General features: G+C 42.2%; 1 protein-coding gene across 3 annotated transcripts in view; it reads right to left on the bottom strand.

Annotated features, from left to right (window-relative positions):
- The window catches only part of PTPRT (protein tyrosine phosphatase receptor type T), a 796,626-nt gene that overhangs the window by 724,945 nt on the left and 43,881 nt on the right, over positions 1-27,800 (bottom strand). The window contains exon 1 of one of the 3 annotated variants that reach the window (XM_042980384.1): positions 15,253-15,282. The exons of the other annotated variants lie outside the window; for them this stretch is intronic. The gene's annotated coding sequence lies outside the window, so the exon portion shown is untranslated. Of the gene's footprint in view, positions 1-15,252; positions 15,283-27,800 lie in introns of those variants that run through there. 3 annotated transcript variants of the gene reach the window in all.

Below are 27,800 nucleotides of genomic sequence, written 5' to 3'. Positions count from 1 at the left end.
CACACACTGCAGACTTCCCTGCTTCTGGGTTTTTGCTCAGGGGGTGTTGTTCCTGAAACGCACACAGCCCAGCCCAGCTATGGTCCTTTACTAAACCACTTAAATGTCACCTTCTCTCAGTGGATTTCACTAATGCCCAGAGGATGTTTATTCCCGCATTGTTGGCCCTATACTTGGCTCTATCACATCTTTCTGGACAAGGCTTCATTTAGAAGTCCAGAATGTTCAAGTTTAGCTGTCTGGTCACAATATAAAGGGCAGGGGGCACCAAAATGTCAAAAGACACAAATGCACCATAAAGTAAGGAAAGATACATGGAAGAGAAGTATAGTTCTACCAACAGTATCATGAAAACTAATGATCAAGCCAATCATAAACATAACAATTTAAAATAGCCAAAATAGCAAACATAGCATTCAACATCATCCATATTATCAATGAAAGCAATCTAATTATCAGGTGTCAAAAAAAAAAAGGGGGAAAGAAACTTGCTTCTTTTCTAATATACCAGAAAATGGGGAGGAGGGATTAATTACAGCTTAATGGATACATAATATCTATTTAAAACAAAGAAAATAACCTCCTGAAGTTTCAAAGGAAGTGAGCATTGTGAACATTTTGCCAGAGTCAATTTGTGTGAACAAGTAATAACTATTTCTGCAATCATTCGTTCAGACCAAGAAGTTAGGGTTTAAGCATTTCATATGCAAATTTGTTAAGGCAATTTTCCAAGAAACAGCTATCTGATAACCCATGTAGGTATGGATGATGTCGTTTAAAAACAGAATTAGGCCCAGTCGAGTGGATTTGAAGGCACTGCTGAAGGGGGTCTATCCATGGGCCTCTCTCCCCAAAGACCAGGTACCTGGGCTGCCTGCATTCCTTCCCCATTCCTGAGGAAATGATGAAAGCAGAGGGGAAGAGGGAGAGAAAAGAGTAGGAAGGGAGGGAGAGGAGGCAGAAGGAAAGGAAGAAGGAAGCACGTGAGTAGTGAGTACACAGCCAGGAAGATGAGGGAGGAGGGGCACAAGGAGTGGGAGACAGAGGTGGTAAAGCAGGAGAAATACAGGTGGGGAAAACAACACTGAGCAGGGAGAGAGGGGAGGACAGGACAAAGACATGGCAACAAAGCAGAATAAAATCCCAGCCATGCACAACCCCCTTAATTACTTCTCATCCCTTCACTCCCCAAACAAAAACAAAACCCCCACCCAACATTCCCCTTCTAGACCTTACCATAATCTTGTGATGAGGACAGGCCTATGTAAAACACTATGGGGCACCCCAGGACCCGGGCTACCCCCTTTGACAACCTCACATCTCTCCTCCCCCAACATCTCAGCATAGCTCAACATGGCGGCAGGAAAAATAAACGTTACTGTAGGGAAGACAATGGAACCCAATGCCATGACCCAGTGAGAACTCTGTTTACAGGAAGGGTGAGACACAGGCTCTGTTCTCGTTGCTTTTTGATGTGGGAAGTATCACAACTCTTTGAGCAAGGTAAAGACAGAACTGAAGGGCATATAACGCCATTCTCCCTTCAGATTCCCACCCCTTCCTGTGCAACTGTTTTAGTCACATGGTGCCTCTGGGAGCCAAGAATTTTCTCTCCATTTCTTCACCTGGAACAGGGGTGTGCGGGCAGAGTCTGTTCCCCTCCCCCACAAGTTGTACAGTCGCTAGGTGTAGGTGGGCAAGGAGCCAGGACTGGCTTGGATTTTAGGCTCCTTCTAGAGTGGGGTTGAAGGAGGAAAGGCACTTTTCCTCGGGTCTTGTTTCTATAAAGAAACACAGTGATTTTTCTGTTCCCACAGCAATTCCCTTCCCTCAGACACACCTGCTACCAAACAGCAACAGCAGCAAACACAAACTCTCCCATTTTACTCGTGCACATTCAACTCTAATTGCAGCCTTGTCAGTAGTTGCTTCTGTTACCCTTTCCATACAAATGAAAACACTGGGGCACAGAGAGATCAGGTACCTTTTCTAAAGCCACACAGTGAGTAGCAGAGCCAAGACTCAAACAAAGGAAACCCTACCCATCCTTCAGCTCTTAGGCTCCACACAAGCAGGTGTGTTACGTTTGGTGCAAGGAGGGATCTCACACTCCCCAGGGTTAGCCAGCCTTGCCCTAGGAGCAGGCACAGGCACAAAGAGGGGCAGAGAGTGGGAGGAAAGAACAAAAAGGAAATCAGTTGTCAGGCTGCTGCCATATTAAGAGTAAAGAGAACAACAGTGCTGCCTGTAACACTGTCAGACCCCAAATTGTTCCTGACATTCATTGGGCTGAGTCCTTTGCTTCTGCAGCTCTAAATCTCTTAAATTGAAATGACATGGAACTAAAATATATATATATTTTTTTAAATCTCCAAAGTCTTCACACATCCATTGGCATGATAATATTTTGATTAGTTACATTTATGCTCCAATTACACTCACAGAATGTTCAACTGTGTCTTATATATAGTATGTTTGCCACGCTCCATGGAAAATACGGGATTATTACCTCGTATATTTGCAATGGGAAAAGACACAAATGGAAATGGAGGGGGGAAAAAAAAGCAAAGCGAAGAGATGACTAAGCCTGTTAAAATAGTGCTGTCTTGGCTTCGCGTTACTAAATTGGGTCACTGCTATTATTTCCCAGGCTTTAAAATACCAGGGCTTGAAGAAACACGAAGCATTCAAGCCCACCTTCCCCTCACCTGACACTTTTATCTCCCCTGTCACAACTGGGTCCAACCCTGACAGCAACCTGCTCACGTGCCCACTGAGTGGCAAGGTCAACAGTGGGGAAGGTGTATGGTTTTGAGCTTTGTTTCTGGAGACAGTGTCCACCTACTTCTCAGAGAGGTCGTCCTTAACCTTGTCTGTGATAAATAAATACAATAAATGAAGGTTAAGAGCTCCTACGAGCCCTGCAAAATGTCTGCCCCAGTGATGCCAGGGTAGATTCCTCGCCGTGAGGGCTGGCTAGACGCCATCACGTTATTTTGCTCTTTACTGGAAGACCAGACCGTGGTTGTCTGTGGTAAGGGTATCACGCTATCTAATGCCGGTATCAGATAGGCCCTTCTGTCCCACAGAGACGTACACAGACGTTGTCCGCACCCCAATTCCACAGCATCCTCCCCTCAAATCCTCCATCACTGGAGCTTACTTTCTCCACTTGTTCTCCCTGCCAGGGTATCCCTAAGTCAACTTGCTCCTATCTCTAGCCTCAGTTTCCCCTACCTGGATCCATGCATGAAGGCTAACCCCTCCACTGGTTTCCTCACAAACTCTGCTAGAACCAAGATTTTTAGAAATTGAATGAGGGGCATCTGGGTGGCTCAGTCAGTTAAGCATCCTACTTCACCTCAAATCATGATCTTGCGGTTCACGAGTTCAAGCCCTGTGACGGACTCTGTGCTGACAGCTCAGAGCCTGGAACCTGCTTCGGATCCTGTGGCTCTCTCCCTCCACCCCCACCCCCCCGCTCTTCCCTGCTTGTGCCCTCTCTCTCTCTCTCAAAAGTAAATACACATAAAAAAATATTTTTTAAATAAAAAATTGGATGAAATTGGTTCTACCCTCAGATATTACTTATGCACCCACTATGTGTCCCGACACTCCAGAGAAACAGCAGTCAGCATGAGTTTTTGCCCCTGTGCACATTACAGACATGTAAGAGGCAGTGTCAGGGGTGGGGGGTGAGGAGTTCGGTGACAGGGTGTATACGTGGACAGATCACTAACTCAGACTCCATTTAAGGGGAGGAGGTATAAAAAAAAAAAAAAAACAAGCAACTCTCTGGAGCAAATAAAGTTTACACTGAGGCCCAGGATTACTCAGGAGCCAGACACATAGAGAGGGAGTGGCAAGAACGTTCCCTGCAGAAGCAATAGCTTGTTTCAAAGCCAAGAAGCAAGACAAAGACAGTCTCTAACCCGTAGAAGAGAAGGAATTGGAGATACAGACCAGGTACCTTACAGACCACCTGTCTAGCCTCTCACCCTTGTTTTATAGACAAAGAACTTGATATACAGAGAGGTTCACAGTGACTTGCCCAAAGTCACACAGCCAAAAGGTGACTGCACTAGGAGTAAAGCTACTGAAAGCCTGCTGGATCCCACCCCCAGTAGGTTTGGGGTGGCTAAGAATGTGCACTTCTGACAAGTTTCTAAATGAAACAGATACAGCTGATTCATGGGTCACACTGGTCTTACTGGGTCTGTGACTGCCCGGGGTCCATAAACTTGGTCCAGACAAGTAGTGCCTCCCCCACCCCTCCAGGGCAGGCAATGGTGCCAACCCGCCTGCAGGGGTCCCCTCCTACCCTGGGCCACAGGCTCCCACCTCTCTCAAAAGCAGGAAGGCTCTAGCCACTGACCATCAGACAGGAAGGCTCTCTCTGCTGCCTAACCTCAGCAAGGTCTCTCCTCTGAAACCCCCCCTTCAATCATTGCCAATTACCGAGAATATCATTAGACACTTACTGACTCCCCCAAATGTACTAGGGTCTGCATAGAAATAGCACAATAATTATTCTTCCTCTTTCCCCATCCTCTAAGGAGATACAAGAACTTGACAGCTGTTATCCAATTAATCCTGACAGCTTTTTTTTTTCTTTAATGTAAAGGTATCTCTTTCATCTGAAATGGGAAAAGCTATTTCCTTTCCTGAGGTAACAACGAGGGCAAAGAGAGTCCAAGTAACTTGGCCAACACCACTAGGGTCATTTCTTGCCTCCTTTCTTCTGCAGGGACAGTGGAATACTGTAGGATAAGAACACAGACTCTGGGTTCTGATTGCCCTATCAAGTCCCAGCTCTCTCAGCTACCAGCTATGTGACCCTGGAAAAGTTGCTTAAACTCTCTGAGCCATAAAATGAAAGTGGTGATGGTAATAATGGCACCTGCCCCACAGGTTTGTAATGAGAATCCAAGGAGCTTACATAAGGTAAGTGCTTAGAACGGTGCCTGGCACACGGTGAGATCTATGTAAACATCGACCGTCATGACCCGCATCAGTGGCAGCACCCTGGGCCCTCTTGTCGATGTCTGACTCCAACAGAGAGGCAGACAGGTGGCCCTACAAACCTGCAGGAAAAGGGAGGTCCCAGGGTCACTCTCCATACACGGGTGACTCCAAGAGGCACCAGGAAGCCTCTTTGCAGTTTACCCCAAGGAGCATCTCTTGCTGCCAGTGGTTCTGCAAGATGTGGTTCCCGAACTAGCTACATCAGCACCACCTGGGAACCTGACAGAAAAGCAAATTCTCAGGCCCCACCGGAGACCTTCTGAATAAGTTCTGGAGTGGGACCCAGCCAGGCTATGGCGGTTTCACAAGCCCCCAGGTGATGCTGATATACACGTGCATTTGAGAGGTACTTTTTCGGGCACCTGGGCTGCTCAGTTTAGCGTCCAACTCTCAATTTCAGCTCAGGTCATGATCTCACAGTTCATGGGATCCAGCCCCACGACGGCCTCTGCACTGACAGCATGGAGCCTGCTTGGGATTCTCTCTCTCTGCCCCTCCCTGGCTCACACGCACAAATGCTATCTCTCTCTTTCTCTCAAATAATGAACTTTAAAAAAAAAAAAAAGGAAGTAGTTTTCTTCAAAGAGGTTCCCAGGGCATCAGCCTATTTGGGGAGACTTATGCCAGCTCTTGTCCACTGCATGTTCTCTCCATTTCCCATGAAGGGACAGGGCACCTGTGGGAGTCACAACACCGTAAATGGGTCCAGAGTCTGGGCTCTTGATCACTGCCCTCAACCACCTGCATGACATTGCCTTTCCAGTCCCACCTTCAGGGACGGCCTCTGAGCACTAGCCCTCGTGGGCCAGCACGGGAGGGGCACTCACTGCCACGGGAGGGGACACGGCTGCCTATGCAGGTCACAAGGTGGGAGGAGGATACTTGGAGAGAAAATGCTATCTCGTACAAACACACATGTAGAGTCTCTCAGTCCTACTTGAATCCTTGAAGCTACCAGGATGTCTCCGTGGCTGTCAACTGGAGCATCTTGAAATCAAACCCCAGAACCTCCTAATAACTCTCTGAAGCCTTCATCCTGACCGTGTGCACTCTCCTCTCCACTTCTCAGCCCGTTTCCAAGCCTGTCAGCTGCAGGTATGCGTTCCTACTTCAGTCTTTTTTTTTTTTTTTTTTTTTTAATGTTTATTGATTTTTGAGAGAGAGAAAACGAATCGGAAACAGGCTCCAGGCTCTGAGCTGTCAGCACAGAGCCCAACGAGGGGCTCAAACTCATGAACTGCAAGATCGTGACCTGAGCCGAAGTCGGACTCCCCACCAACTGAGCCACCCAGGCACCCCTCTACTTCAGTCTTACCTTTCTCCCAGTACCAGCTCCAGTCTCCTCCCCTGGTCCCACTTTCCCTGCCAGACTCCACTCTGGACTCCCTGGCCACAACGCAAACGGCCCTCTCCCCCAGTTACCCTCCTCCCTACCATCCTGCGCAACCCCCCAGTCCAGTGAATTCTATCTATACTCCACACTGCCAATGAGAATAACCTTGTCAGCTCCACCCCAGCTCAGTTCCACCAACACAGATGGAAAGACAGAGAAGCAGAAGCTGAAATAATGAAGCAGAGGCGACTCTAAGAATCACAACTGCCAAGTGGGTGATGAGTTCTATATTCCTTCGCTGGGGGCTGCAGTTACAAAGTACCACCAACAGAGTGGTTCAAACAACAGAAATTTCCTGTCTCAGAGTCCTAAAAGCTAAAGTCTGAGATCAAAATGTTGGCTCAAAGGGCTGGTTCCTTCTGAGGACTGCGAAGGAGAATCCATGCCATGGCTCTCCCCCCATTTCTGGTGCTTTGCTGGTGATCTTTGGTGTTCCTTATCCTGTAGAAGCATCACCCCAACTTCTGCCTTCTCCCTGTATGTGTCTGTCTCCAAATCTCCTCCTTATAAAGACACCTGCCAGATTAGGTTAGGGGCCCACCTACTCCAGTATGGCTCATTATAACTACTTAACATCTGCAGTGGCCCTACTTCCAAATAAGGTCACATTCTGAGCTACTAGGGGGTTAGGACTTCAACATATGAATGGGAGAGGGCAGATACAATTCAACTGAGAACCACTTTTCCATAGCCTTACTGTGCTCACTGCCCAAAGAGGTGTCTAAGGCAATCACTTGGGAGGATTTCTGCAGAAATAACCAAACATCAAATTTGGAAATGTGTTGTAGTATTGTTTTTCATTATAAAATGCTACCTGGAGGGGAAAAAAAAACAAAAACAAAAGCCAGAAAAGTAGAAGGAAGTGGAAAAATTACCCACCACAGAGAGGCAACCACAGGAGGACCTTGAGATGTTTCCTTATAGTCACATTTCCTGGCATGGGTTAGCTGCTTTCTAAGTAGTTGTGGCATTTAATTGGGCTTGGGACCTTGCCTGGTAAACTCCTCCTGAAGGAGAGGCTTTAATGAGGGATTACAATTTATAGTGAACTTGTCTGCTCTGAAGCTACACCTAAGGGCCACTGGGAGAGCAGGAGCCTCCCTTCCGTGGGGCTGCCTATGCAGTGATGTCGCCAGTTTGTTCTACAACAAATGTATATCGAGCGGGTTATGCGCCAGGCACTGTTGTAGGTCCTGGGAATACAGCTGTGAACACAACAGTCAAGGTACTTAATCAGAGACAGTTTGTCGAGATGAAAATTCTCCTCGAGAGCCTTGGAGCAAGTTGAATAGGACTTCTGTAGATGGCCCCCCAGGGATGCTCACCAGCCTTTCATCCTGTAATTTCCTCATTTTGAGTTCCTGATTTTTAGCTCATCTTTCCATGCTCTGAAGTACCTTTTCAGTGATTATTTCCCCAGGAAGAACCTATGAATGGTGTATTTTCTGAGCCCATGCATTTCCGATACTGCATCATTTTTACAGTTGTAGGTCACGAGGCTGCACTAAATTTCCCGAGTCTCAACCAATTCCCTTCTGAACAGCAAAGACTCCTACTTCTCACTCTCTGCTAATGGAACAAGGAGAGTAGGCTGATCCTTGTCTATCAAAGGCCCTGGCCTGGATCTCCCCTACTTGGGAAGCAAGTCGATTGACACACTTACCACCCTGATTCCTAAGGTTGGGAAAAATCTTTTGTCCTGTGGATTTGTGCTTGGGGCATAATATGACAACAAAGACGGAGGCCCTGGACCCAGCATGCAGGCAAACCCCAGCTCTGACACTTCCTACTTCCTGCATCGTTAGGCAAATTACTTAGACTCACCATGTCTCTGTTTCCCAGTCTGCAAAATGGGCATAATGAAAATACCAGCCTCCCAAGATCACCATCAATATTAACTGAGGTAATATACGCAATGGTTCAGGAGTGCCTGGGTGGCTCAGTCGGTTAAGCATCTGACTCTTGATTTCGGCTCCGGTCATGATCTCATAGTTTGTGGGTTTGAACCCCCTGTAGGGCTCTACGCTGACAGCAAAAAGCCTGCGTGGGATTCTCTGTCTCCTTCTCTCTCTGCCTCTCTCTCAAAAATATTTTTAATATATACATAATGACTCAGAAGAGAGGCTGACCAACTTTTTCCATACCAGACAAGCAATATTTTAGGCTTTATAGCCCAGTCTTTGTCACAATGACTCGACTCTACAGAGAGCATGACAGCAGCCACAGACAATAGATAAACAAATGAATGACGCTGTGTTCCAATAAATCCTGACAAAACAGGTGGCTGAGGCAGCCCTTGGGCTGTAGTTTGTAATGCCCAGCAAATACTAAGCTCTCAATAAATGTTAGCGGTTATTATCATGAACTGTGATTAGATTCAGAAAGACAGTGGTTGATCTCTATGATCCCTGTCTGGTTGTCCGACCCTGTGAAAAGATGCGGTACATGAAAATCCCACCAACAGGAGCATCCCAGCCCACCTATAGTACTCCACTGGGGAAAACTACACCTTCCAAGGTGCAGCTGGCCATGATCACTTCCCTAACTTTCACCTTGTTGTATTTGTGAGTTTCAGCCTCCAGCAAGAAGTAAAAAGAAAGGATAGGAGGAAAACAATAGAACTCAGAGCTTCAGAGAAAGTCCTGTTCATGCTATAAAAGGCTGTCTGTCCCCTACTGTAGGTTTTAACTAGATAGGCAAGAATTAAAGCCCCATCTCACTTTTGCTGGGGGCACAGCCATAAGTACCCGATTTAATGTGCTTCTTGACCATTCATTTAGCCTTAGAGTTGGGGGAGGATTCTCCTGTCTTACTTGCAATGGACTTTGCCTTTGGTGAGGTCCTCATGGAAAGTTTTACGGGAAAGTGCAAGAGGCCGTATTCCCAAAGGATCTTAGCATTTATTTCCACCCTGGGACTTTGCGCATCCAGAGTAGTGTTGCTAGGCCCTGGGACTCTCAGTGGAGCCCTCTGTCTCATTTCAAACTTGTGCCTCCCAATTCTTTATCCACTTTTCAGGAGTGTTTCCTTCACCACCTACACCAACAGCTAAGTTATGTGCCCAGCTATGTGCTGCTTTTAAGAAGAACTGAGACACGAGAAAATATTCATCTCCAGAAGATCAATGCCTCTTTTCAAGGCTCCAACAGAAAATGAGGGTCCACGCTGGATATGTCAAGCAAATAGAGTTTTTGTACAACTGGACCTTTACACAACCATTAGGAGGCTGGGGGAATGGAAAGTTCTCTTCAGGAAATCCCTAAGTATAGGGATCACAGGAAGGATAGTGTCTCTAGTTCTGGCTGCCAATGGCCCCATAGGGAGTGCTCATTTGTTGAGCACCCAGGCACAACCCTATACCTGCCAATGGCTGACACCTCTATCAACACCTATCCTGAGTTGCTGGAGGCTTGTGGCTTCCCAGATCTCATGCCTTAAAAGATCTCTCCCTGGTGGAATCCAACTGAGACCCCCCACCCCCACACCCACACCCAGGGTAAGCAGTGTAGGAAATGAAGTTTCCAGCTTTTGCGTCCTTGCTTGGATGGCTGTGTATCAGTAAGTAGTGTCTGAGACCAGCAGGATCTAAGTTGGGTTAGACAGGAAGTGGTTGCAAGCAGGTACTTCCAGTCAGTTTAGAAGCTGAAGTAAAAGCCTAGGCAAGAGATGTTGCTGTTCCTGTCACTGACCACTTCTCTCTCTTGTTCCAGGGCCCCCAAACCTACTGTGAAGCTGGACAGGCCTGAGAACCAGGGACGGTATATATGTGGGACACACTATCTCCTGCCAGGTGTGATTACAGGCTGCAGACCAGGCAGCTGCTTCCTACTTGCAGGCCTTTGGGCAAGAAGGGCTCTGAGATGGACTGAGAGAACCAATCTTGAGTCAGCTACCCTGGCTTAGAGCCCTTTCCACCATATCCCAGACAGATGGAGGAGTTTCCCAGGGCCGTCCTAACAAACTACCACAACGTTGGCAGTTTCAGACTATAACAATTTATTCTCTCACACAAGTTCTGGAGGCCCAAAGTCTGAAATGAAGATGTAAGCAGGGCTGCATTCTCTCTGGAGCCTCTAGGGGAGAATCTTTCCTGGCCTCTTCCAGCTTCTGCTGGCTACATCACTCACCTCTGCCTGACTTCCTGTGGCCTTCTCCTCTGTCTCTGTGTTTCAAAACTCCCTCTACATCTTAGAGAAATACCTATCACTGGATTTAGAGCTCACCCTAAATCCAGGATCACCTCATCTTGAGATTCTTAAGTACATCTACAAATAACTTTTTCCCCCCAAGTAAGATCACATACATAGGTTCTGGGAGTTAGAACTCAGACGTATCTGGTGTGGGGGTCATTATCAACCCACTGTACCAACTACAGTGAGTGACTCTGTGAATGTCACTTGCCCTCAGGCTAAGACTCAATTTCTATACCAATAAAATAGGTACTGGGAGGAGAAGACCTACCTGGCACAGTTACGGGCTCAGGGAAAGTACACATCAAAAATCTGTTGAATCTGGGGGTGCCTGGGTGGCTCAGTGGGTTAAGCATCTGACTTCGGCTCAGGTTACGATTTTGCAGTTTGTGAGTTCAAGCCCTGCTTCTGGCTGTGTGCTGACAGCTCAGAGCCTGGAGCCTGCTTTGAATGCTCTGTCTCCCTCTCTCTCTATCCCTCCTCTGCTCGTGCTCAGTCTGTCTGTCTGTCTGTCTCTCTCTCTCAAAAATAAATACATTTAAATTTTTTTTTAATTTTTTTTTTTTTAAATCTGTTGAATCTGAAACAGGAACCCATGCCAAGGCCACAGAGTATTTTCCTAGGATGGGTTGGGACTTGGACACAGACTCTGTTCATGCACAGGTAACACAAAGTGTTAAGCTCAATCCATATTCACGATGGTACTCAATTGCCTTAGAAGAATTTTCCAGTTCTAAAGCCTACGCTGTATGAAACAGCACCTGGTGCCTGTAGCTCTTCATCTGTTAAATGTGTAGGTTGGATGGAATGATTTCCAGATTCCTTACAGCTCTCACAGCCTATGGTTTTAGGATTCCTACACAAGTTTGGGCATTAGGGGTACCTGAGGTGGCTCAGTCGGTTGAGCATCCGACTTCAGCTGAGGTCATCATCTCGCAGTTTGTGAGTTCAAGCCCCACAGTGGGCTCTGTGCCGACAGGTCAGAGCCTGGAGCCTCCGTCAGATTCTGTGCCTCCCTCTCTCTCTGCCCCTCCCCCGCTCACACTCTGTGTCTGTCTCTCAGTAATAAATACACGTTAAAAAAATTTTTAAGTTTGGGCATTAGATTTCTGACAACAAACTAACTCAACAACTGCAATATTGCCCCCCGCCCACAAGGGGAAAATCAGGTTCTACCCAGAGTGGGTTTTCAGGGTTGCTTCCTGCTTTAAGCCCGAGTGGCAGCCTGCCCCGTCTCAGAATTCCTAGTTCCTCCGGCTCTAGGCTGAACCCACGGTTCTGCCACTTTCTAACTATGAAACCCACATCAAGCCCCTTTGCACCTTTCCTTTAATGCCTTTTAAATTTTAATGAAAGTGTCAGAAAATAAAGAAACCTACAAAGAATAAAATATACTATAGCTCCACTATCCAGGATTAGCCACTGTTAATGTCTTGACATACGTGCTTTGCCCTTTTATTTAAAAAAAGAAAGATCACTTTATTGTTATTGTGAAAACGATACACATTTTGGAGAACTGAAAAAACTACAGAAACCTACAAAAATGCAAGTTAAAAAAAAAAAAAAAAACCCAAGTCTCACCACCCAGAAATAGCTACCGTTACCATATGGCAAACATCATAGTAAATATCTTAGGATCTATACAGAGACGAAAAGGATGGATGATGGGTGGCTGGACAGACAAAAGAACAGATAGAAATAAATACTACCAAATGTGGGAGGGGGAAACATTACATGCTATTTTTAAGTTTCTACATGTCATTTATTTTTACTTGTATTTAACAGAAAAGGAAAACAAAATTGAAAGGAATCTAGACCTTCAAATGTTTCTTCACCAGGAGGTATTTGCCAAAAGATCCCTATGAGGTTAAGAACACAGATTGTGAAGAAAACAGTAAGAGTCTGGAGTAATCATGTTGTTTTTTTAACTATTTATTTTAATTTTAAACACTACTTAATGACTCCGCGCTGTGAAAGATGGCATTAGCTCTCGCTCACTTCCTCTCAACTTCCCTCTCCCCATCTCCGGATTTCTCAGCTTTGTTAGTGGCTGCTATCATTACGTTGCCCGTGTTTGTGACCTTCACATCCTGATCTATAACTGTAATTGCCGGAGTTATTTATTGTTAATTCTACATTTATATGGAGTCACTACTCATCATCACTCCTTATACCGTGAGTTCTGCATTCATGCATCTTTTATTTTTATTCACTCTTAATTAGTTGGATTTTCTGATTCAGTATTTTCTCAAGATCTCGTGGAAGTTATATTTATTCTGAGTACATTTATTCTTGAGGGCAATTGTTTGTAGGCTTAATATCCTGTGATATTCTTGGGCTGTGTCTTCTTTCCATTAAGTCTATATTAGACATTATCCCATTGTCTCCCAAAACCAAATGCTGCTTCCTAAGAGTAGGAGGCCAACCTAATTTTCTTGATCTTCTTGTGAAGGATGTTTTTCCATCTTAACACTGGGTAATTTCTTCTTTATCCTAAGGTTTAACAGCTTCACTAGCACATACCTTAATGTTCAACATTCTGTACCGAATTTTCCTGGAATACATTTTTTTAATTAATTGTTTTTACCGTGGCAACTACTGTACAGAACATAAAATTTGCCATTCGACCCATTTTTAAGTGTACAATTCATTGGCATTACACTCACAATACTGTGCAGCCACCACTACCAACCCATTTCCAAAACTTTCTCTTAACCCTAAAGAGAAATTCTGTAACACCTAGGCAACAACACCCCATTATATGTATCTTGTAAGTGGAATCCTATGATCAAAAAAGCCAGGGGCACGTGGGCAGCTCAGTCAGTAGAGCATCTGACTCTTGACTTCAGCTCAGGTCATGATCTCATGGTTTGTGAGTTAAAGCCCCACGTCAGGCAGTGCAGAGCCTGATTGGGATTCTCTCTCTCCTCTCTCTCTCCTCTCCTCTCTCTCTCCTCTTCTCTCCTCTCTCTCTCCTCTCTCTCTCTCTCTCTCTCTCTCTCTCTCTCTCTCTCTTCTCTCCTCTCTCTCCTCTCTCTCTCCTCTCTCTCTCTCTCTCTCTCCCCTCTCTCTCTCCTCTCTCTCTCCTCTCTCTCTCTCTCCTCTCCTCTCTCTCTCCTCTCTCTCTCCTCTCTCTCTCCTCTTCTCTTCTCTTCTCTCTCTCTCTCCCTCCACTGTTCCCTCACTCTCCCTCTGAAAATGAACTCAAAAAAAAAAAAAGACAATCAAGTGTTAGGGAGATGTGGAAATTAGAACCCTCATACACTGCTGACAGGAAGAGGAAATGGTGCCCTCACTTGCAACACACTGTCTTCTGAAGTGCAAATTTAGTTATACAGTCATTTCAGGGAATTTTTTCTATTCAGAGGCAGAAGAGCATAATTCTGCTCTTTTGAATCACAGTTCTGCTATATATACTAACTGTGAACTTAGTCAAGATCCCTAACTTGTTATGTCTTACTTTCTTCATCCATAATTTGAGAATACTAATAGTACTGACCTCATACTCTTGTGAAAAATTAAGACATGTAAACCTCTAAAACGAAGTGTCTTGTGCACAATTCAAAAAGGATTTGTTCTTATGTTAATTTATGTAACATATGTGAATAAATCATGTTTTATATACATACACATACCTACATACTATCTTCAAATAAATCTTTTTCAAATCTTTTGTTTCCTTTTAGCTGTCTTTATATTCATCTTCCATTGACTATTTCCATCACTTTCACCTGCCTTCATATGCTGGTCAAGACTTTCCTCCATATGTCTACTTCAGCAATATATATTCTATTTTGCTTCTGTTTCCTTTTTTGCTGTTTCTAATTTATCTATGGGCTCTTCAACACTATGAATGGTATTTTGGGTCTCCACTTGTTTCCTTTTGTCCCTATCAACCCCATTCTGTTAATTTACCACCTCATCGTTGAACTCTTACCTTACTGACTTCTAGTTCCCATCACATTGTGTTCTATACAGAAAAGCAACTGTGTAAGGAGCTCTGCTCCTTAATTAATATTTCTTTCTAGGTTGAAAGTATTGCTCTTGCATGCTATAGCCCCATGCTTGTTTGTCTTCTTCTGTGCCTTTAGATTCATTTACCTTTTTGTTGTTTTTTGCACTATGCTCTAAAGTTGCCATGCTGTTTCTTTGTTGCCCCACTTGAGTGGCTTTGTCCTGACATTCTATTTGCCATGAAATATAGCAGAGGTGACAGCTGACTCTCTTGTCACATGGCAGCAAACAGTTTGTTTTCCCCTTGAAGCTGAAGTTTGAAGATTGAGTATTCTTCGGGCTTCCTGATTTCTATAACCTAATGGACCAGTGACAGAAGGAGAGAGCCTGTCCAGGGTTCATGTTCAGTCATGGTTAGGATACTAGAGATCTGCTCCTTCTTCTCAGATTTGGTGAAATAGGCATAATCACAACCCATCTACTTTCAGGTACTCACTCTTCCTCTAAGGAGATATTATCTATTATTATCTATTATTTCTCGAATCCAATATGTAGTCTTGCAGCTTTGGCTCCCATCAGGGAAGGCTAACCAGCTCCATGACTTTTCACTTTAACTTGTCTCTCGGCCCACCCCCTGCGCCAGGCCATTTTTCTTATTCCTTTGTCAAACACCAGAGAGGTTACCATTACTCAATTTGCTTTCCTCCAGATGTCTGGGTGTTAGTGAGAAATCTCAGGACATGCTTTCTGCTGGTGGGGAAAGAGAAATCCAATTACTTCTCGCTACAGCACAACAGTATTTTCTCTTTCTCTCCTTATTTATCCCTGTTTAAAGTTTACTGCCTTTGATGACTCCCTTTACCTTGGTTAGATATTGTCATGAATTTTATTTATTGCTCTTAAAAATTTTTGTCTGCTCAATTCAGTGGGTACTGGGCAGGCAGAATGCTGTAACACAATCTATCTGCCCATGATCTTCACCTGAACATCTGAGTCACATTTTCCATATGTAAGTTTAGACAGTAATAATCATACTGAACCCATCGATTTTTTTTAGGAGTACTAAATTAGATAATATATGCAAATTGCTTTGCAAGCTCTCAAATTTTCTATGAAGAGTAAGTTTTCAATAAGTGTATTTGTGAATGAATGAGCGGTTATTACTCTACGGAAGTGAACTTAGTTATCTAATTCACAGGATTATAAAATGTTAGTACTGAAAACAATCCTAGCCATCATACAGCCCATCCCATTTATTTCATACAGAAGGAAATAAATGCCACCCTATTATCTGTAATACCATGCTCCATCAAGTGGCAACACAAGAATTCAAGGGTCACTGATCTCATGGCAAACAAGTCATTCACAAGAATTCTTGAGAATAACCCTCGTATTTGGGAAAAAGAAGGTCTTATCCTTCCTAAGCCCCCTTGCCTTGCTTAACCCTAAGATGGGCTTAGGTATGCAAGTTTGTGGGTAGAGGCTGTGAGCACAGCTTAACTGCTTTCCAGAATTCAGGGGAGAAAAAATATAGTGAAAGAAAAGAAACAAATCAAACTAGACCCAAGGCTGAGAAACAGAGAGCCAAGAGCTAAAAAAAAAAACAAAAAACAAAAAACAAAAACAAAACAAACCAGTGGAAGTACAGATGAGAATGGGCACTGGAAAATAAAGGTTGGATATTTTCAGTTGTTTGCTCTGAAGTGTATACTTCCTTCATCTCACACACAGCATATTTACTAAATTCTACACTACTCACGGATGTTTTCTGTAGTAGGTTCTGTGGAAGAAGCAACATGAACGCACTTAGATGTGAGTAGAGAACAAGCAGACACGTTCACTTACAAGAGCTAATGATGGGAATCTCCTGGATCACATACATCAGTCAGTAGGGTCTTCCTAGGTTGAAACACAGCTCTGGGGAGGGGTGAGGGAGGGCTAGAGGGCTGGCCCCAGGGGTTTAGGTTTGTCAAGTGACTGAGTAGAGAGAGGAGTTTTAACCTGTAACTAAAGGGACCGACAGAGGGCAACAACTAAGGTGGAAGCCAAGCCCATACCATGACGGAAATCAGAGACTCTAAAACACATCAAAGGGAAGCAAGTAGCAAACCAAATTTGTACCACTTGCCTCGGTCAACAAGAAAGAATTTTTCTGCCAGTCTGAATCTATGAGTTGTTGTCTGCTTCCCAGGACATTCTAGGAGATTTGAACAAGCTTGATACTAAAACCAAATAAAAGAGTTCACAAATCTTAAATAAATACAGCAAGCTGACCATTCATAGTTATTTCCTGGGGTCTCTTTGAAATGTTAAGTGATTTTGTTTTTGTTTTTTGTTTCCAAGTATTTAAGCTTCAAAACTATAGGGACAAGGAATAGGAGTCGGGTTTCTACCTGAACCTATGTTTCCTGAATTAAAATTCTGATTGCCCAGGGCACCTGGGTGGCTCAGCTGGATAGATGTCCAACTTCAGCTCAGGTCATGATCTCACGGTTCATTGGTTCAAGCCCCGCATCAGGCTCTGTGCTAACAGCTCAGAGCCTGCTTCAGATTCTGTGTCTCCCTCTCTCTCTGCCCCTCCCCTACTTACACTCTGTTGGTCTCTCTCTCAAAAACATTAAAAAAAAAAAAAACAAAAAAAAAAACACAAAACTTTTTCTTAATTCTGATTGCCTAAATAAAGTCCAATTTATTTAAAAAGAAAAAAAAAAAGGACAAGAGGGAATCAGTCAACAGATCTTACCAACCACTTGGGGATCCTAGAAAAAAAGTGTCACCATAGCTTAAAATTTTTTTACGGAAAATGGTTTTCAGCCAAAAATTATATACCCGGCAAAACTGTTAATTAAATTTGACCCAGACATTTGAGTCCTATAACGTTTCAAAAATTTCATGTCTTATATACTCTTTGTTAAGGAGTTATAAGAGAATGTAGTACTGTTTGGACTGAAAATATTAATTTTTGTGTTCTCTTTCATTTTATTTTAGTACCAGGCTTTATGTGAACTCCTCAAATGTGTGTAGAAGCAAATAAACTTTCAGGCTTTGGACAGACAGAGAAAGAAAAAAGAAAATCTGGATTGTCAACGATTACCAGTGGAAGACACAAAGTAAAATCTAACTATAATAGGAAACAGAAGGTCACTCAAGAGGGCCAGTCCTTATTTCTCTCAATAGAAAGCCAGTAAACAATGCTCCATGTTAGTAAGTCAAGAAAAGCACTTTAAGCAAAGTATTCACACATGTAGACATAACCAACAGCAGAAACAAAAATAGCAGCCATGGATGCTTGGGACAGTGGGACTTGGGAAGCAGAGGACCCGACAGCGTATGTTAGCTTTTCAATACGAGCCCCCCTTTTTCAATACTTTATTTTTTCAAAGCAGACTCTATACCCAACACACGGCTTTAACTCATGACCCTGGGATCAAGAGTCTCACACCCTACCAACTGTGCCAGTCAGGCACCCCTCTGAGCTATTTGATATAGTCACCATGTTTTTTGTTTGTTTGTTTGTTTTGCTTTAACAAATATTTTATAAATATGTAAACACACAAAAATGCTTCCTGAATTAATCATAATTAATCATTATACGAAAAAGAAATATATGCATACAGGGACAATAGGCTTATTCCAAGAAAGCAAAGATTGTTTTCAAGTGTAAAATCCATTTATAGGCCATTATTTTAGCAGAATAAAGGTGAAAAAAACAATCTCCAATCTATTGTTCCTCAAGAGGCTTTGGATAAAGTCTTCAACATTCTTGTCTTTTAAAAATTCAGTATTCTAGGGGTGCCTGGGTGACTCAGTCAGTTAAGCATCCGACTCTTGATTTCAGCTCAGGTCATGATCTCACAGTTTATGGGTTTGAGCCCTGCCCTGGGCTCTCTGCTGTCAGCACAGAGCCTGCTTCAGATCCTCTGCCTCCCTCTCTCTCTGCCCCTCCCCTGTTCACACTCTCACTCAGAAATAAATTAAAAAACAAATAAAATTTAAAAAGTTAGTATTCTAGACAAGGAAGAACACTTCCTGGGAACAACACAGTGCCCATTTGAAACTAAAAGACAGCATCCCATGTAAGAAACACTGAAGTCATCTCTACCAAATTTAAGAATGAAACAGGGTGATGCCAATATTATTAAACACTTATTTGCAAGTTCTACCCAATGAAATTTTAAAAAGGAGGGAGGGAAGTTAAAAGTAAGGGAAGAAAAAAGGAATATATGATAAAAAGTGAGATAAAGTGACCATCATTTGACAGGTGATGTGATTGAACACCTAGAAAACCCAAACCACCAACTCAAAAATCTGTAGGATTGATAAAAGGGTTCAGTAAGGTGAATGGTTAAAAAATAAACAGATAAAACACAACAGCTTTCTTATATAGCAGCAATAACCACTTGGAAACTCTAACAGGAAATAAATTAAATCACAATAGTAGCAAATACCTAGGAATCAATTTAAACAGAAATGTGTGAGGGCCAGATGAAGAAACCCATAAAACTTTACTGAGGAACATAAAAGATTCTGTGAAAATGTGAAGACACATGTAATGATTTCAAATCTGAAGACTCAATAAAAATGGAAATTCTCACAAAAAATAATTGGTACAATATTTGCAATTCTAATAAAACCCAAGGGTTTTGGGGGGAATTTTTTTTTTTTTTTTTGGAATGAGATCAAGTAATTCTAAAGATCACCTTAAAGTAAACACGAAAGGCTACACTTCCTTGTTAGTAAAGTGTAAAGACAAGGAGATGTCTTATTAAGCATTAACTAACCTGATAAAGCTACCATAACTACAAGAGTGTTATACTGACAGAAAACTAATGGCACCAAAGAGAAAGAACATCAACAAACTCTGTAAGAGCATTTGTTTGATGAGAAAGTTCCTACTTCAAATCAATGGAGAAAGTTCAGACTATGAATTCATTGTCCAGACTTAGATTCTTATCCACATCATGAGTGAATAAATATAAATATAAATATAAATATAAATATAAATATAAATATAAATATAAATATAAATATTATATCTATGTACATGTATATGTATATATGTATATGTGTGTGTGTCTCCCCAGATACACATATTTGTATCCACATATATATGTATATTTACAATATGAACAAACATACATAAAGAGGTGAACATGAAAAGGAAGCAAACATCAAACCATTAAAAATCTGAAAAACGTATTTAAAAAATATTTATCGTATTTGAGGATGGGGAAATAATTTTTAAACCCCAAAAGCCAAAGAAGATATAAAGTTTTCTGTGGCTGACAACATAAAAAATAAAAGTATTCATCATAACATCAAAAATCCTGAAAGGAAAAAAAATGGGAAAACATATTTTAATATAAGTAGTAGGTAAACTTATTCCATAAAAATCCCATAAACATATACGGCAAATATAAAAATGTTCATGAGCAGATAATTCACAGAGGACAAAATGCATTCAGCTGCACAAGCAATAAAGACAGCCAAATGTGTGCAGTGTCATTTCCTCTTATCAAATAAAAATATTTTTAAACAGTGTTAATTCCTAATATTAGCAAAATATTTCTTAAGGGTAATTTGACAATATGTATTACATATCACAATATAAATCCCATATCACATTCAAATACCCATACCACCAAATGGATAATCCCAATCTAGAGGAAATAATTACAGATCCCAAGATTTACATGAAAAAATGTTAGAACAGTAGTATTATAATAGTGAAAAATCAGAAGCAACTTCAATGCCCAAGAGCAAAAACATGATTCAGTAAGTAATAATACATCAATATGGCATCACTTAACTCACGTAAAAGCTCACTCATTTAATATTCAGACAGAAAAATGCTAATGATATCATTTTAAATGAGAAAAAAAAGCTATCCCAATTTTGTAAATTAAAATGTACAGACGGTCCCTGACTCATGACAGTTTGATTTATGATTTTTCCACTTTATGATGGTGTAAAATCTATACAAGTTTAGAAGCCACAAAATTTTGAATTTTGATCTTTTCCCAGGGCACTGATGTGGTGTGAAACCTTCTCATACTCTCCCCTGATGCCATGCAGTGACAGAGAGCACAACCCCAGGTGAGCCACGTCATCCTGAAGGTCAACAACAACCCATGCACTTGCACCACTCTACACCCATAAAACCATCATCTTTTTCACTTTCACTACAGTATCCAATAAATTACATGGGATATTCAACACTTTAGTATAAAATAAGCTTTGTATTACATAATTTTGGCCAACTAGAGGCTAATGTAAGTGTTTGAGTATGTTTAAAGCAAGCTAGGCTAAGCTGTGATGTTCAAGAGGTTAGGTGTATTAAATGCATTTTTGACTTAAAATATTCTCCACTTATAATGGGTTTATCAGGACATAACCCCATCATAAGTCAAGGAAGAGCTGTGTATAACTAGCAAATATGTGAGTGTGCAGGTGTGTAGTTATTAATCTATAGTTACAGAAAAGAGACACGAAAACTTGTATTTAATGTAATAAACACATGCGTTAACCTCCATTTTCTTTCTACCCAAGTCTCACTAAAATGACAACGTAGGAATTAAAAAGACATAAACCCACAAGTACCAAGAGAATGGAGAAAGACATCAACTGAGAGATATCAACAATATTTTAGAAGAAGAAAACCAGTTGGACAAATGGTAACTAATCAAACAGAGATGACCTAGCTTGTAGGATTCCATGACCTGCATAAGATGTCTAAGAGGACATACAAACCCAGGAATCACCCTGGGAAACCAACACAGGGTGGAAAAAGTATCCCTCACTTAGCTCTGAGCACTGGGAGCCAGGCTTTGCATGCTTTGCATTCACACGAAGGGAGGATTTATCTTTGGGTAAACTGACCAGATAAGGAAGACAAGACCTTAGGTGTGGACATCCCAAGGGTCAGCAACGAAAAAGACAGTTTATTGCCTTTTCTCTGTATAGTCAAGCCCATCAGTGAACACGCCCCCTGCTACCCAATGCAAGCACTTGACATTTTAACCCCCTTCTCTTAAATATGAATAGACAACCAGCGATTACCAGTATTTAAGGAAATTTTAACAGAGTGAAAGAGATCAAAACAGGGTTGGGAGGGAAGGGACAAACAGCAATCAAAAGAAAATTCAAAAAGCGTTTTTAAGAAACCTAAAGAGGAGATATTTCACCCAAGAATAGAATACCACAAAAAAAGGAGCATTCAGAAAACCAAAAGAGAACTCTCTGATGTTAAAAATATGGAAAGCTGAAACTGAAATTACAAAAGTTGGCTTAGAAGATAAAGTTGAGAAAAGTGTCCAGGAAATAGAACAAAAGAGGAAAGAAGAAACAAGAGAACAAGAAAATTAGAGGACTGGCCTATAAGGTCCAAAAGCCAACTAATCAGATTTGTCAAAAAAAAAAAAAAAAAAAAAAAAAAAAAAAAAATCACAAAAATTCCCAGAATTTAAGATAATGAAACTGTAGACTGAAATAGTAACCAAATAGCCCTGCACCATTAATAAAAAAATATCTACTCCGAAGCATTATGAAACCCTCAAATCACTGGGATGAAAGACAGATATTTTAAAGGTTTACAGCAAGAAAAAATTCTGAGAGATTTACAAAGTACAAAGATAATTAATGGAAAAAGGAGAGTCTTTTCAATCAACAGTGATAGGACAATCAGACATTCAGTTAAAGAGACCCAGGACCCATACCTTACACCAGATACAAAAGTTAACTCAAAATGGAACATAAGCCTAAATGTAAAACATAAACCCATAAAACATGAGAAAATCTTTATGACCTTGATTTAAGCTAAGAATTCTAGAAATTATACCAAAACATCATCCATAAAAAAAAAAAAATGGTAAATTAGACATTATCAAAATTAAAAACTTTTGCTGTGTGAAAGATACTGGTAAGAGAATGAAAAGATGAGCCATTAGATGAAATTACTTAAAAATCACACATCTGACAAAATACTTATGTTCAAAATATATTTAAAAATTCCTCTCTCTAAAAAAAAAATAACAAAGAGTACCTGGGTGGTTCAGAAGTTTGAGCATCTGACTCTTGATTTTGGCTCAGGTCATGATTCTACAGTTGAAGGACTGAGCCACGCATTGGGCTCTGCATTGAGCATGGAGATTGCTTAAGATTCTGTCTCTCCCTCTTCTCTGCCCCTCTCCCCTGCTCACACGCACATACTCTCTAAAAAACAAACTCTCAAAACTCCATGATAAGAACCAAACAACCCGATTTTTTTAATGGGCTAAATACTTGAACAAATACATCACAAAAGAAGCTATATAAAAAGCAAAGTATATAAAAAGATGCTCAGCATCATTGCTCATTAGGGGAATGCACATTAAAACCATCGTGAGATGACACTGTACACATACTAGAATGCTTAAACTTTAAAAAAAATACTTAGTGCTGCTGAAGCTATGGAGAAATTGAACCCTCACACAATGCTCATGAGTATGCAAAATGAGGCAGCCATTTTGGAAAACAGACTGACAGTGTCTTATAAGGTTCAATATACATTTATCATACAACCCAGAAACCCCACTCCTAATGTTTACCTTAAGGAAATAAAAACTTACACTGATAGAAAAATCCATGTGCTACTGTTTATAATAGCTGTATTCATAATCACCAAAACCTAGAAACAATGCAAATATCCTTCAAGCAATGAATGGATGAATTATGGTAAATCCGTGAAATGGAATACCATTCAGCAATAAAAGAATGAACTAGTAATATACACAATATGGATGACTCTCAAATGCATTATATTTTGTGAAAGAAATCAGACCAAAAGGCTACACACTATAGGATTCCACTGATACAACATTTCAGAATGCTGTATCACAAGGCAAAACCATGGTGACAGAAAACATACCAGTGTTCGCTAGGAGCAGAAAGTAGGGAAGGGAGGGGTTGACTACAAAGGGTCCATATGACATCACTTTTTTAAAGGTATTGGTCTGGGGGCGCCTGGGTGCTCAGTCGGTTGAGCGTCAGACTTCGGCTCTGGTCATGATCTCGCGATTTATGAGTTCGAGCCCGTGTCGGGCTCTGTGCTGACAGCCTGGAGCCTGCTTCGGATTCTGTGTCTCCTTCTCTCTCTGCCCATCCCCTGCTTGTGCAGTCTCTCTCTGTCTCTCAAAAATAAATAAATAAATATAAAAAAAATTTTAAAGGTATGGGTCTGTTCTGTATGTACTAGGGTAACACCTAGATGATTCCATGCATTTGTCAAAACACATAGAACTATATACCAAAACGGGGGCACCTGGGTGGCTCAGTGGTTAAGTGCCCAATTCTTGGTTTCAGCTCAGGTCATAATTTTGCAGTTCATGGGTTTGAGCCCAGCACTGGGCTCAAGGCTGCTAGTGCAGAACCTGCTTGGGATTCTTTCTCTCTCCCCGCCTCCCCCCCCACCTCTCTCTGCCCCTCCCCCGTGCTCTCTTTCTCTATCAAAATAAACTTTAAAAAAATTTTAAAAGAACTATATACAAAAATTAGTGAATTCTATTGATGTCAAAAAAGGAAAATTATATGCTACTAGAATTCTATACCCAGCCAAACTATCAAAGGTAAATATAGAATAAAATTATTGTCAACCACACAAGATATTTTTCAAATTTTACTTTTCATGACCTTTCTTGAGAAACTACTAGAAGAAGGAAGTGATCTAATAGAACAAGGAAGTAAATGACAAAAAACAAAACAAAACAAAAACAAAAACAAAAAACAAAGAAACTCTTAGGACCTATGGAAAGAAGAGAACAGGAAACCCCAGGACAACCATTGCAGCCAGGGTCCAGAGGTTATGCAGGCCAGATTCAACTAGGAAGTTAGAAAGCTCTGTGAACAAAAGTACAAGGGAAGAGAGAATGAAACCAACAGATAACCCAATGAGTCTGAATGTAATGAGATGAGTGAAAAACTCAGGGGAGAGTTAGAAAAACTCAGGTGATGAGTTAAAAGAAAAGTCATCAATTTTAAAAGGCAGTTATTAAACTGACAGGAGAAATGAGGAAAGGAATATAAATATAATATTTATCCAGATGTAAATAACATTAATAAGGCTAAAATGAGGCCAACCCTGAAAACTGACTTCCCTCCTAATTATGAATGCCATACTAGGAAGATGGAGTGAGGAAGCATGCTGGGATGTGTGAATGTATGTGGTGGAGAGGAAGTTTAAGAAAGCTTACAGAGAAATCAATAAATCATATGCAAATGAAATAAACAAGGACTAGCAGCACTGGTATGTTACTTAGAAATGCAGTGTTGAACACAGCAGAAAACAACAGCTAAGAGAGGTGAAACTGGTTGCCTGGGGGAGAGAATCAAGGTGGAGGATGAGGGGGACAGGGGCTGCTGCTTTTCACTATAAGCCTTGTAGAATACATTACTTTTATAACTGGTCTAAACAAGGATACTGTTTTTGATAACAAAGTAAGAAAAAAGCGAACAGGTAATTAGGAATGATACCAAATTACTAGCAATATTTGTCTCTGGTTATTAGTTTTATAGGTAATTTTCATTTTCTTCTTCACCATTTCCTGAAACTTCCCAAGCTTTCTTTTTTTTTTTTCTTTTCAGAGAGAGAGGAGGGGCGAGACAGAGGAGGGGCGAGACAGAGGAGGGGCGAGACAGAGGAGGGGCGAGACAGAGGAGGGGCGAGACAGAGGAGGGGCGAGACAGAGGAGGGGCGAGACAGAGGAGGGGCGAGACAGAGGAGGGGCGAGACAGAGGAGGGGCGAGACAGAGGAGGGGCGAGACAGAGGAGGGGCGAGACAGAGGAGGGGCGAGACAGAGGAGGGGCGAGACAGAGGAGGGGCGAGACAGAGGAGGGGCGAGAGAACACACTCAGGAGGCAGGGGAGAGAAACAGAAAATCATAAGCAGACTCCACACTCAGTACAGACCCCGATGCAGGGCTGAATCCCACCACCCTGGGATCATGACCTGAGCCAAAATCATGAGTCAATCACTCAACCAACCAAGTCACCCTGGCACCCCTGAAACCTATCTTAACAATCAGAAGGGAGCAAAGAAGGAAGCAGAAACAGAGAGAGATAGAGTATATTTGTGTGGTGATTCAAGAGCAGAAAATACTTCTCCCTCTTCCTTAATCAGGCAAAGCATAATGAAAATCCGTGTTTTAGGAGAGGAATCCTGCATTTTAGACAAGATTTCAGGGTGTAAAGTTTTCCATGAAATGGCATTTGGCAAAGCTGATCTTGCTGCCTGACACACAAGAGAGGTTCAGACAACACGAGCCTCTCCACTTGCCCCCCACCATCCCAGCCTCATTTTCTCATCTGTGATGTATGATGGGAGCTCAGGGTCATCCACCTCTGTCTGGTTCTATCATTTGACTCCAAGAAGCCTTCACCACAAACCTGCCAGGAATAAGTCACCCTTGATGCCCAGCCCTAGAGGCAAGGAGCCCTCTTCTGCCCACCATCCACGTAGGGCCAAGCATATTCCTACACCAGACACCCCATCCAATATATTCTGGCAGATTTAGGTCTCTCTCAATTGCCCATCTCCCAGGAGACATGTTCCCCAAACCAATTATAAATGGCTGCTGGGACTTCAGTGTCTCCACCTGATTTGTGCACTCCAAGCTGCTGGATAAATGGTAATCCCTTGGACGTTTCTATTTCCTGCAAAGTCCTCTAAAATTAGAGACTATTCCCCATGATTCCTTGTCAACACAGAAAAGCAGAGCCAAGCAAAGCATTTAGACATGAAAACAAAGACCATGTCTTTCAGGAAACCCAGGTCCTTGAGCTCTAAGACCTAGGCAAGGGCCAAAAAATGGTTTTGGAGCTTGCAGGTCAGGAAAAAAAAAAAAAAAAAAAAAAAAAATGTAAGGTGATGAGCTGAGCTTTGAACACAACAGCCAGGTATGAATCCCTAATTGGCCACTTAGCTCCTGGCACTGATTTAGACACTTTTTTCATAGACTTCTCACCCATAAAACTGGGACAATTTTCTTCCAATTTTTAAATTTTCATTTTTAATAGGCTTACTTTGTAAGTAAAATATCTAGCAAAGAATTATATGAAAATGGCTACTGTTTACTGAGCACTGGCTATGCAGGTGGCACCATGCCAGGCATTTTATGTACATTCTTATTTAATCCTCACGAATTAAGCATTGAGAATTAAGTGTTATCATCCTCATGTTAAAAATAAACAGAGGGGCGCCTGGGTGGCTCAGTCGGTTAAGCGTCCGACATTGGGTCAGGTTGTCATCGCACAGCCTGGAGCTTGGGGCCTGCTTCAGATCCTGTGTCTCCCTCTCTCTTTGCCCATCCTTCACTAGTACTCTATCTCTCTCTCTTTCTCTCTCTCTCAAAGATAAATAAAACCATTAAGAAAATAAAGAAAAAAATAAAGAAACAGAGGCATAGAAAGACTAAGGAACTCACCCTAGGACATTCAGCACAGAAGTATGAGTGTTGGGATGGGACTCCAGGCAGTCTGAAGTCAGAATTACCCACAGCACCTGTAGCTTCTATAATGACAGGCATTCTTGAGGGTGAACAGTCACCACCCTTTCTCCGCCATCCACACCACAGATGAAGGAGACCAAGACCCAATGTCAGGACACAGCAGGCATACAGGGGTGAGGCGACAGCCAGGATTCAGGTCCTTCATTCTGCAGACTGTCACAGAGTAGAGCTCACGGAGGCACATCCAGAGGACCTCTCCCAGGCCCCCGCTGTGAGTGTGCCCAACAGCCTGTTGCTGCAGACTGCCCACCACCTGCCTACCATCTGGGACACCTGCAGTTCCCTCACCTGGTTCTGATATGCACATTGTATTCAGTTGGCAAAGCAAGTGTCTGGGCCCTGCCACCCTGAGCCACACCTTGAAGGCTTGCTATCCTATCATGACACCTGCCCTCACCCACCCCTCTGGAGCTGTCAACTCCCTTCTCCATGCTGATCAAGAGCCCCTGGCTGCCACCAAGACTGGGGAACAGACACAGTCCAGGACCCGGCTCCACCAGCCCCACTGGGGTCTAGACCGTCTAGACTGTTCAGACAGCTCATACATATCAGCGCAAGTGATTTATCTTCTTCATAACATGACCATTCAATTTGCATGATTTATTTATTCAGAGACCATAAGGTCATCCACAGCTGGATCCTCAGAGCCTATCACAGTGCCTGGCAACAAGTAAGAGGTCAATTAATATGTTAAGCGA

Source organism: Panthera tigris, chromosome A3 (assembly GCF_018350195.1).
Source record: "Panthera tigris isolate Pti1 chromosome A3, P.tigris_Pti1_mat1.1, whole genome shotgun sequence".
Classification (NCBI taxonomy): Eukaryota; Metazoa; Chordata; class Mammalia; order Carnivora; family Felidae; genus Panthera; species Panthera tigris.
Note: the sequence above shows the minus strand (reverse complement) of the source record. Positions and strands in the feature narration are given on the sequence as shown.